Source organism: Rhopilema esculentum, chromosome 5, assembly GCF_057945365.1.
Source record: "Rhopilema esculentum isolate cy_ngs chromosome 5, ASM5794536v1, whole genome shotgun sequence".
Lineage (NCBI taxonomy): Eukaryota > Metazoa > Cnidaria > Scyphozoa > Rhizostomeae > Rhizostomatidae > Rhopilema > Rhopilema esculentum.
Window position 1 is genome coordinate 49,210 of NC_142819.1, and position 12,484 is coordinate 61,693.

The 12,484-nt window shown below is 39.8% G+C and overlaps 1 long non-coding RNA gene across 1 annotated transcript; it reads right to left on the reverse strand.

Moving 5' to 3' along the window:
* Positions 1 to 836: 836 nt before the first annotated feature.
* On the reverse strand, positions 837 to 5,235 carry LOC135685098 (uncharacterized). Its single transcript, XR_016143777.1, has 3 exons — positions 2,852 to 5,235; positions 2,228 to 2,340; positions 837 to 2,082 (listed from the first exon to the last, which is right to left on the reverse strand). It is a non-coding gene; the product is annotated as an uncharacterized LOC135685098 (long non-coding RNA).
* Between the last annotated feature and the right edge of the window lie 7,249 nt (positions 5,236 to 12,484).

The window sequence follows — 12,484 nt, forward strand, 5'->3', positions numbered from 1 at the left end:
AACATGGTTTTTTGCGATGGCTGGGTTCAATCATACTGAGATGGCATCGTTTGCAATGGGCACTTAAATAGAAGGGGTTTCTGTCTCTCTATAAGCACAAGGAATCGCTAGGATTCTGTGCATAAATTCTTAACATGGTTATATAAAATGGCTGGGTACAACTTCCTAGGTGGCATCATTTGCCATGTGAACTTGGATAGAAGGGATTGCCGCCTCTCTATAAACACATGTAATCGGTAGGATACTGTGTATCAATTTTTAACATGGTCATTTGTGGTAGCTGGGTTATATATGGTGGCTGGGTACAACTTCCTAGGTAGCGTCATTTGCCATTGGCAATGGGATAGAAGGGGTTCCCGTCTCTCTTTAAGCACAAGGAATCGATAGGATTCTGTTTATAAATTTTTAACATGGTAATATATGATGGCTGGGTTCAACTCCTAGGTGGCATCACTTGCCATCGGCTCTTGGAAAGAAGGGGCTGCCGTCTCTCTATAAGCACAAGGAATCGTTAGGATTCTGTGTATCAATTTTTATCATGGTTATATAAGTAGGTAAGTATACGATGATATCAACTCAGCTGGCACTGCGCAGCAGGGTGATTTGCAGGAGGAGGTGAATGCGTAGGAGGTCACTGTGTAGAAGGATGTCGTGTAGGATGAGGAGGTGTTTTTTGAGATTAAATAGTTTTTGAGATTTTAGGTGTTTTGCGCATGCGCATTAGATATAGAGGTTTCACATAAAAAGACAGTAACATTTCTGATGGCTAAATATTGTGACAACAATTGAACTACTGATGGAGATTAGCAGAAAGAGTTTGCACAAGTGTTCTTCTCGCTCATGAGGGGTTCTCCCATTCACAATAAATTTACACAGTCTCTCGACGTCACTATTATTTTTTATCCATGTCTGCACTCAGTCAGTCTTCAAGGTGTTTATTAGAGTGTCTTTAATTAGAGAATTGTCACTCAAATTCTGGTGTGTCTTCCGAATTTCATCAGCGAATGCGAACATTCACCACCCCCTGAAAAGAAGCTTAAACTTGGTGTGATTAAAGTTCCTAAATACCAATTACATGATAATATTTTTCCCAGTCAAATCATGACATTGTATCTATATAAAAAGGAAATAAACAATCGGTGCAATATACTAAAATTTATTGGTATACACATTAATCCAGAATCAGCTATCAATGTGGAATGTGACATTTTGGAAAATAACTACCTAGCAGGTCTTGATAAGAAGAAAGTTCTGCGAAAGTTTACATTTTATGATACACAAGTTGACACATATGTGAAATATTATGAACCGAAGAGCATCATATTTACACAAAAAGAAAACCTTCAATTTCAACTGATCTCAATCATGTTGACGGATGATGAAGACAGCCCTATAAAACTACCATCATTCTATTCACCAAAGCAATATATTGGAGAGACCTCGATTACTGTGAAGATAAGACCAGTAATATGAGTAATAAAATTTGTTTAACGTTAAATAGAAGAAGTTTGAAATTACCAAACTCTATAACAAATGTTGCAAAATGTAGTATGTTTGGATGCATTTTATTTCCAAAGAAAGAAATAAGTATAAATAAAAGTATCATTGCTGTGTATTCTGATCTTATATTCAGTAAAAACAGTGTTCCATAATTAGACTTGGCAATTCTCGAGAATGACAGGGAAGTTAGGAAGGTCAACCTACCAACACACACAGTAATAACATCTGAGAAAAAGACAATTAACATACAAATTTTTGATTGGGAAACATTGGAAGATATATCACATAAATTTGAAGACAAGTGTTATATTGAGTTATTACTTAGCAAATATGATTAATGACTTTCGTTTAACGGGGCGGCGTTGATTCTGGTGATGTGGGGGGTGGCGTTGATTCCGGTGATTGCGCTTGTTGTGACCGCTCCCCCACCTCCATCCTCAGGGCTGTTCCGAGGAAGGTTGCCGCTCGCATTCGTCTCCTCCTCCTCCTCCGCTCGCATTCGTCTCCTCCCTGCTGTGCTCCTCCTCAATGTCTGTATCATCGGATGTTGTTGCCGGTTCGGGGAACATGTTTGTTAGTTCCCTGAAATAAAACACCCTAACATCACAACCTGTATCTAAAAATTACCCAATCCAACCACTAATGTTGTTACAACAATCGAAAAAATGATGGTTGTAAAAATTAATAGTTTTAAAATAAAAAAATGTTGAAGTAAAAATGTACTCACCGCATCCTCCGATTTACTGATCTCATTGACCATAGGATATACCCACTCCTCCTCAATCTTATCTCTCTGGCGTTATTTGCTACCATATCGTCGCTTTGGTACTCCATTGTAATCTAAACATTTAATGTAGTGGTATTTATTAAATTGTTATATGTTTAGAATAAATCAGGAAAAAAATCAGGGAATAAAATGAAAAGAAAAATAAAAAAATCTAATTGTTCCTAATTATTGGTTAGTGTAACAAACGCTCCCCGTGCACATCTTTAGACCTCAACAAGATGACTATTCAATACTCATGTGTACAAAGTCAAGGGACTAAGGTCGGTACTAAGCACTGAACGGAGGATTGTAAGCACACAAACACAATAACCTAAGGTACCTGAAGCGACGTCTCTCAGCACCCCTATACCTTACTTCAAAGTGCTGATTCGTGGAGACCAGCCTATTTCGCTTCAGGTGGGCAACAATTTAAAAAAAATGTCTTAAAAGGAATATAAGCTATCGCAAGTAATTAAAAAAATTGACTATTAACAATAAAAAGCAAGTATAAGTAATTAAAAACAAGTATATGCGTCTAAAACATCTATATTTAATAAAAAAGTGTTGAAAGTAAAGGTAAATTACCTGTTAATTTCACTTTGAAAAGTATGTATGTCTTTCTGTAACTACGATAATCGCAAAAAGAGGTGGATTGCTTGTGCTTCAGTCTTTTATGCCGGTGTATCCGTGCTCAAGCTTTATTATTCGAAACCAAACAGATTCCTCCATTACTATCATTTCTTGTAGGGGCACAAACGCTAAATATTTCGATTTTCGAAATATGAATTCCATCGATTGTCTAAAACATTTAATTATCCAATCACTCGCTCTAATAGACTTGAAACTTCGTATTTATGTAGATAATCAGATACTCTGGTGTCAAATTTGGGCTTTGTATCACCAAAGGATCTACGGTGCATACGCAAAACTCAACTTGCTCTGATCGATTTGAAACTTGGTACACATATATAGTGAACTCATAATACGACATTTCATTTGCACTTAATCAGCCATATACTCAGCCACATATTTGCACTTACGCACAACAGCTTATATTCCTATTGTATTTACATTCGCTTTGTAGCCTAGCTTTTCTATTCGCTTTTAGTTAATCCCCTATAATGAGCTGTTTTATTATAGTTTTGTAGATAGTAAAAATGATTAATCGAGTTCTGGTACAGAGAAAAACAAGTCGTCTCAACTCTTCGCTTCTGCACACACCTAGATATGAGAAGTTATATATATACAAACTAACACACAAATTAGTTAGTAAAAGAAACAACAATGCTTTTACTAAATTGGTGACCACGCTTTTTATTTGATTTGCCCTTGTCAAATTTCCTACATTTCCGTGCCGTTCCTTTCGTGTCCTCGCTTTGATAGGCCATATTTTTCATAAAGTTCAATCTTAACAATGAATGACGAGACACCAACTGCCAGCACCTCAACAGGTTCGCTTACTTTCTCCAATGCCATGCTATCTCCAGTCGCTGCGCTTTGGCCGACTGATCCCGTTGTCTGGTTTGCACAGGTGGAAGCCCAATTTTTAACACGCAATATCACATCTCAAGTCACCAAATATGCCTATGTGGTGGCTTCACTGCAACCTGAAATTGCACAAGAGGTACGCGACCTGCTTGTCAATCCTCCTTCCGCAGAGCCGTACGATCAACTCAAAGCAGAACTGATTAAGCGCACTTCAGCTTCTGAGCAAAAACGTTTTCACCAGCTTTTGACTTCAGAGGAACTTGGTGATAGAAAGCCCTCGCAACATCTCCGCAAAATGCGACAACTTCTTGGTGACAATCGTTTAGAGGAAAGCCTATTGCGAAAAATATTTCTAAATCGGCTGCCTATCAACGCTCAGCCAATTTTAGCCTCTACTCCCGAATCAGTTTCCACTGAAAATTTAGCAACACTTGCTGATAAAATAATGGAAGTGGCTACTCCTGCACCCCCTGTTGCTCCTTTTGCTGCCTCCAACACAACACCACCAAGCGAAGTTGCCGAACTCCGTCAGCAAATAAGCACCTTATCTGCTCTGGCTCTGGCCAACCGTTATACTTAGCTCTGGCCAACCGTTATACTTAGCTCTGGCCAACTGTACAAGCTCTGGCCAACCGTTATACTTCACAACCTCGTTCTGGTCCACGTGGTCGCAGTCCCACTCCATCACGCTCTTTATATCGTCGAAATTCAAGCACTGAACGTCGCGCAAGTTCTCAATGTTTGTATCACTGGCGTTTTGGTTCTGCTGCCCGCAAATGCAATCCACCATGCTCCTTCACATTCAAGCCTTCTGCTTCTCAGCAACAGGAAAACTTCCCCGCCAGCGGCTAGAGGCGACAAGTCTTCCTGGCACCCTACACCAAAGTCGCCTATTCTATGTCACAGACCGTCCTACTGGCACACGTTTTCTTGTCGACACAGGCGCTGACGTAATTGTTTATCCTCCTTCACGCTTTGAAAAGCAGCATCCTTTTCTATCACTCTACAAGCTGTCAAGAAATCTCAAATTTCAACATATGGTGAAAAATCCTTGGCTCTGGATTAAGGACTTCGCCGTAATTTTCAATGGATTTTTCTTATTGCTGACGTCCCAATTGCTATTATTGTTGCTGATTTTCTTGCCCACTTTGGCTTGAAAGTGGATGTGCGCCAACGTAAATTAATTGATACGACAACAACCTTATCTGTAAATGGTATCAAATCAACACACTCTTCACCAAGGCCAATATTTGCTCTTCCAGACACAACTTCTCCATACCAAGCCCTTCTCAAGAAGTTCCCTGCACTGGCCCGTCCATGTTATAAAGAATCTGCTGTCAAACACACTGTTACCCATCATACTCGAACCAACGGTCCACCTGTTTACTGCCGGCCTCGACGCCTTGCACCAGATCGTTTAGCTGTCGCCAAAGCCGAGTTTGACCACATGCTACAATTGGGCATCATTCGTCCTTCGGAAAGTAGTTGGTCGTCTCCACTCCACATGGTTCCTAAACCTACACCTGGCGACTGGCGTCCTTGCTGTGATTACAGAGCCCTCAACAAACTAACAGTACCAGATCGATACACAATCCCATATATTCAGGATTTCTCTGCAACGCTGCATGGTGCAACTATATTTTCAAAGATTGATCTCGTCCGTGCCTACCATCAAATTCCAGTGGATCCCAATGATGTGCCAAAGACTGCCATCAGTACCCCTTTTGGATTGTTTGAGTTTGTCAGAATGCCTTTTGGTCTTCGCAACGCCGCACAAACATTTCAACGGTTCATGGATGAAGTACTTCGCGGATTTGATTTCGTCTACGCATACATTGATGACCTACTCATCGCCAGCTCTTCTGAATCAGAACATTTACACCATTTAGAACTTGTTTTCACACGCCTTTCCGAATATGGTATAGTCATAAATTCTGCCAAATGTGTTTTCGGCGCTCTTTCCATCGACTTCCTGGGACACAAAATCTCTGCTGGTGGTATTTATCCTTTGCCTGACAAAATCAAAGCCATCAAAGATTTTCCACCTCCAATTGCTCTTCGTAAACTCCGAGAATTCCTTGGCTTTATTAACTTTTACCGACGCTTCATTCCTCAGTGTGCCACGATTCTATAGCCACTCACAGACCTCCTGTCTCCCAAAAACAGTAATCACGACCATTTTCCTCTCAAAGGTGATGCTGCATCTGCTTTTACAGCAATTAAAACAGTCTTAGCTAATGCTACGCTTTTGGTACACCCCTCTTCAACTGCTCCATACCGCATAATGGTTGATGCGTCAAATTCTGCAGTTGGTGGTGTTCTTCAACAACACATTGACGGCATCTGGAAACCAATTGCCTTTTTCTCCAAACGTCTACAGCCGGCAGAAATAAAGTATAGTACTTTTGGTCGTGAACTATTGGCTGTTTATCTGTCCATCCGTCATTTTCGCCACAAATTGGAAGGCCGCCGTTTCTACGTGTTAACAGACCACAAACCGCTTACCCACGCTTTATCTGCTACACCTGACCGTTATTCTCCTCGCGAGACTAGACACTTGGATTACATTTCCCAGTTCACTTCAGATATTCGTCATATACATGGCAGTGCAAATGTTGTTGCTGACACCCTATCTAGGACAGATATAAACATTCTTCAAACTTTCTCACCACTTGATTTTGTACTTCTTGCCAAAGCTCAACAAAACGACCCCGATTTGTCTCTTGTACAGTTTTCTTCACTACGCCTCAAGGAATTTCCTCCACAATCTTCAACAGTCACCATTCTCTGTGACATCTCAACTGGCCACCCACGACCATATATTCCTTTGTGTTATCGTCGCCTCATTTTCGACCAGTTGCATTCCATGTCCCACCCTGGAATTCGAGCTACACAACATCAGCGATATGTTTGGCCAGGCATAAATAAGGATATTCGCAACTGGACTCGATCCTGTGTACCGTGCCAAAAGTCGAAAGTTACTCGCCACACTGTTTCACCCCATTGGCACTTTCTCTACACCAGATGTTCGTTTCGACCACATACATATTGACATAGTTGGACCTCTTCCACCATCTCAAGGTTTCAAATATCTCTTGACATGCAACGATCGTTTCACACGATGGCCTGAAGCCATTCCACTTGCTGACATTAGAGCTTAAACTGTCGCCCGTTCTTTCGTCACACATTGGATTTCTGTTTTCGGTGTCCCTTCTACCATCACAATCACGGGGCTCAGTTTGAATCTACTCTTTTTGCGTCACTGACGTCGATTCTTGGAATCAAGCGGATCCACACAACAGCCTATCATCCTTCCGCAAATGGCATGGTTGAACACCTCCATCCTCAACTCAAGAGCTCAATCAAGGCATCTTCTGATCCATCACGTTGGTGTGAAAGTCTGCCGCTAATTCTTCTCAGCCTCCGGACATTCTGAAACCAGATCTTGATTGCACTCCTGCACAACTGGTGTATGGTTGTAACCTACGTCTTCCTGTTGTAACCTACAATTTATGCACAACGTCTTCAATCTACTATGCAAAGTCTTCGGCCTACACCACCTCGCAAACAGGATACCAAGTTTCATCTTCCGTCAGCCTTAGCAACTTGTAAATTTGTCTTTGTGCGTCATGATGCCATTCGCAAGCCACTTCAGCCACCATATGATGGGCCTTACAAGGTGCTTCAACGTCAAGACAAGCATTTCGTTCTAGAGATTGCTGGCACAAATAAAACAATCAGCATTGATCGCCTCAAAGTGGCCCAATTGGATTCTGATTATGACTCTTACATATCAACAGAAAACCAATTCTTCCCAGTGATTGACAACAAACCAGTTTTTTCTAGTCACCAATGCACGACACGTTCAGGGCGCAAAGTTCATTTTCCAGATCGCTTTGGTTTCTGAAGTCTCCATATTCAAACTTATATCGACTGTTTCGCTCCTCTTACATTCTAGAAGGGGGCTCTTATAGTGAACTTATAATACAACATTTTATTTGCACTTAATCAGCCATATACTCAGCCAAATATTTGCACTTACGCACAACAGCTTATATTCCTATTGTATTTACATTTGCTTTGTAGCCGAGCTTTTCTATTCGCTTTGTTTTAGTTAATCCCCTATAATGAGCTGTTTTATTATAGTTGTGTAGATAGTAAAAATGATTAATTGAGTTCTGGAACAGAGAAAAACAAGTCGTCTCAACTCGTCGCTTCTGCACACACCTAGGTGAGAAGTTATATATATACAAACTAACACACAAATTAGTTTATAAAAAAAACAACAACGCTTTTACTAAACATATAGGTAATCACATACCCTGATGCAAGTTCTGGTATCGGCATCACCAAAGGACCTACTGCGCATGCGAAAAACTCAACTTGCTCTGATCGATTTGAAACTTGGTACATATAGGAAATCACAAACACTGATAACAATTCTGGTCTCACCATCACGATAGGATCTACTGCGCATGCGCTAAATACCTAAAATCTCAAAAAACAAATCCTCATCCTACATGACATCCTCCTACACAGTGACCTCCTAAGCAGACTCCTCCTCCTGCATCACCCTGCTGCGCAGTGCCAGCTGAGTTGATATCCTCGTATGCCTACCTACTCAGTTATGATGTCTTGGTACAACTTCCTAGGTGGCATCAACTGCCTTGGGCACTTGGATGGAAAGGGTTGCCGTCTCTCTATAAGCACAAAGAATTGCTAGGATTCTGTGCATAAATTTTTAACATGGTTATATAAAATGGCTGGGTACAACTTCCTAGGTGGCACCATTTGCCATGGGCACTTGGATAGAAGGGATTGCCGTCTCTCTATAAGCACAAGGAACCGGTCGGATTCTGTGCATAAATTTTTAACATGGTTATATATGATGGCTGGATAGCACTTCCTAGGTGGCATCATTTGCCATGTGAACTTGGATAGAAGGGATTGCCGCCTCTCTATAAGCACAAGGAATAGGTAGGAGTTTGTGTATAAAATTTTAACATGGTTATTTGTGATGGCTGGGTATGACTATACGGGGGTGACATCATTTGCAAAGGGCACTTTGATAGAAGGAGTTTTCATCTCTCTATAAGCACAAGGAATAACTAGGATTTTGTGTACAAGTTTTTAACATGGTCATTTATGATGGCTGGGTATAACTATACGGGGGTGACATCATTTGCAAAGGGCACTTTGATAGAAGGGGTTATCGTCTCTCTATAAGCAAAAGGAATAACTAGGATTTTGTGCATAAATTTTTAACATGGTTATTTGTGATAGCTGGGATTTTCTATACGGGGGTGACATCATTTGCAAAGGACACTTTGATAGAAGGGGTTTTCGTCTCTCTATAAGCACAAGGAATAACTAGGATTATGTGAAGACATTTTTTAACATGGTCATTTGGGATGGCTGGGGACAACCATACGGGGTTGGCATCATTTTCCATGGCGCTTGGATAGAAGGGGTTTCCGTCTCTCTATAAGCACAACGAATAGGTAGGAATTTGTGTATAAATTTTTAACATGTTTATTTGTGATGGCTGGGTATAGCCATACGGGGGTGGCATTATTTGCCATTGGCAGTTGGATAGAGGTGTTTTCCGTCTTGCTATAGGCCCAACGAATAGCTAGGATTTTGTGCATCAATTTTTCTAACATGGTTTTTTGGGATGGCTGGGGACAACCATACGGAGGTGGCATTATTTGCCAAGGGCACTAGAATAGAAGGGGTTTTTGTTTATCTATAAGCACAAGGAATAGGAAGGATTTTGTGTATAAATATTTAACATAGTTATTTGTAATGGCTAGGGACAACCATACGGGGTTGGCATCATTTGCCATGGACATTTGGATAGAAGGGGTTTCCGTCTCTCTATAAGCACAAGGAATAGGTAGGAATTTGTGTATAAATTTTTAACATGGTTATTTGTGATGGCTGGGTATAACCATACGGGGGTGGCATTATTTGCCATTGGCACTTGGATAGAAGGGACTTCCGTCTCTCTATAGGTACAACGAATAGCTATGATTTTGTGCATAAATTTTTTAACATGGTTTTTTAGGATTTCTGGGGACAACCATACGGAGGTGGCTATAGTTGCCAAGAGCACTAGGATAGAAGGGGTTTTTGTTTCTCTATAAGCACAAGGAATATGTAGGATTTTGTGTATAAATATTTAACATGGTTATTTGTAATGGATTGGTACAACCATACGGGGGTGGCATCATTTGGCATGGGCACTACGATAGAAGGGGTTTTCGTCTCTCTATAAGCACAAGGAATAGGTAGGAATTTGTGTATATATTTTTAACATGGTTTTTTGGGATTGCTGGGGACAACCATACGGAGGTGGCATTATTTGCCAAGGGCACTAGGATAGAAGGGGTTTTTCATTCTCTTTAAGCACAAGGAATAGGTAAGATTTTGTGTCTAAATATTTAAGATAGTTATTTGTAATGGCTTGGTACAACCATACGTGGGTGGCATCATTTGCCATGGGCACTAGGATATAAGGGGTTTTCTTTTCTCTATAAGCACAAGGAATAGGTAGAATTTTGTGTTGAAACTTTTAATATAATTATTTCTTGTGGCTGGGTACAACCATACTAAGGTGGCATCTTTTGCTATGACCACTGCGATAGAAGGGGTATTTATAAAGCGAGAATGAGGCTCACTGATACTTAATTAGGCCTCCTCTGTCTTTCATGGCAAGAAAGGATGAAGGGGTATGGCTGCTAGATCCAAGTGAACTACAACATGTCAAAGAACAAAGTTTTTTGCCACCATGTTTTGTGGTGAGGTACCAAAAATGATTTTATTTGTTAAACCTCTAGGCATCTCTCGTATCAGTAAAACTTAGATTTAAAATATTGAATACCCATAGTAGTCTACTCCACCTTTTGAACCTTCCAGCTAGCGTTATTCCATTTCTTCTAAATTCATAGCAAAAAGATGTTCAAATTTTTGCCCCCATGCAAAGTGTTGTTTTTTCATATAAATTTTTTGAACTTTTTTGATTCATTTATAAACGTCAGCAAGGATGCAGAAAAAGTGAAAAAAAATATTTTGTGAAGAAAAATTTCTTTTAAGGGGGGGGGGGGGAGGGCGGTGGCGTAAGCATAAGGTAAAATTTTCTTTGAAAATCCGACAAACTACTGAGGTTTCTGAAATTTTCCAACCAATTCGATGCTTTTTAAGGGGCTAAGCCCACTATTCCTCCCTAGTGACACGACCGAACCACGATAATAATAGACAGTGTCGTGCCTTGGGCCCCTCCTTTTCATCCTTCATCCTATACGTAAATGATTTTGAGCGATGCTTAGAGAAAAGCTCAACAAATATGTATGCAGACAACACTAGCATAACATGCTCTGCAAAAGACATTGAGGAACTGTGCAATGACTTAAAAACTGAGGATAAGAACATTGCAGAATGGATGCGGCAAAATAAGCTTAGCGGCAATAAAACTGAATATATGGTCATTGGTCATAAAAGACGAATTAACCATATTCAGGGGGAGATAAACGTGGAAATAAATGGAGAAAAAATCCAACGAGCCAATGAAGTAAAATATCTCGGGTCACTATCGATGAAAACCTATCTTGCAAGAAGCAGTACAAGAGGCTTAAGTGTTAACTTAAAAGTGGTCTTTCTTCGTTGAGAAAACTTGAAAACATACTCCCACAAATTGGACCAGGTTTACAGGGCATTTTTCGAGAGCCCAAACATTAATTGAAAGTGCTAAATTTTAGGACGGGTGGAAATGGCTTTCAGTTTCGAATCTAATTAAATATGACAGGGCCATAATGACGTACTAAATGATGAATGGTCTTTGCCCTGACAGCTTTAAAGGTAAATTTTTTACTAGATCAGAGATATCCAGATATTCGAGACGGAAACAGCTTGATATTGACATCCCAAGGCAAAGTTTGGAATTCTGAAAGGGAAGCTTCTTTCATTCTGGGGCCAAAACATGGAATGAGATTCCAAGAAACATCAGAATGAGCCCCACAAGTTCCATGTTTAAAAGAAACTTGAAAGGATTCCTGCAAAGTTAATAAATTCCCTAAGCAAAACACGATCCCTAGGTAGAACAGCAACATTTTTATTTTAAATATATATATTTAAAAAAATTGTAATAAAAGTAGTTTATTTATTTTGTATCATAACTGATTAGGAATTCGTATGTAAAGATTTTTTAAATGAAAATGAAAAAATGAAAAGTGTTAGAAAATATCTAAGTAAAATCAATTTCAAGATTCACCTGTTCTAAATGTTATGCATAAATTATTGGCTGATCGGTCAATCATTTCTTCCTTGAAGTTGTCAGAGCAAATTCTGGAATTCTTGCTATGAATCCAGTTCTCGTGGCGCATACATTGTACATCTCTGTATTTTACCATAATCAATTTGAAACCTGAGAAATTAAAAACATCACTAATATAGAATTTATTGGAAGTCAAAGTTTGCATAGATTGTGGAATATAATGAAACAAAGAGACAAATTCCGCTCGTCCTTTGCCAAATGAAACGGGCCTAAAATACACAAACTGAAATGATAACTTACGAGTGAAAAGCTCTTGGCAATTTGAATTTTATTTTGGATTTTTCATCTGAACTTCCATCGCTATCACTTCTTTATAATTCCGCGTCTATTTTCGGCTTTCTTCTCTTATTAAAACCAAAAGTGCAAAGCTGTGTTCCACGATTAGCCATAGCTGTCCA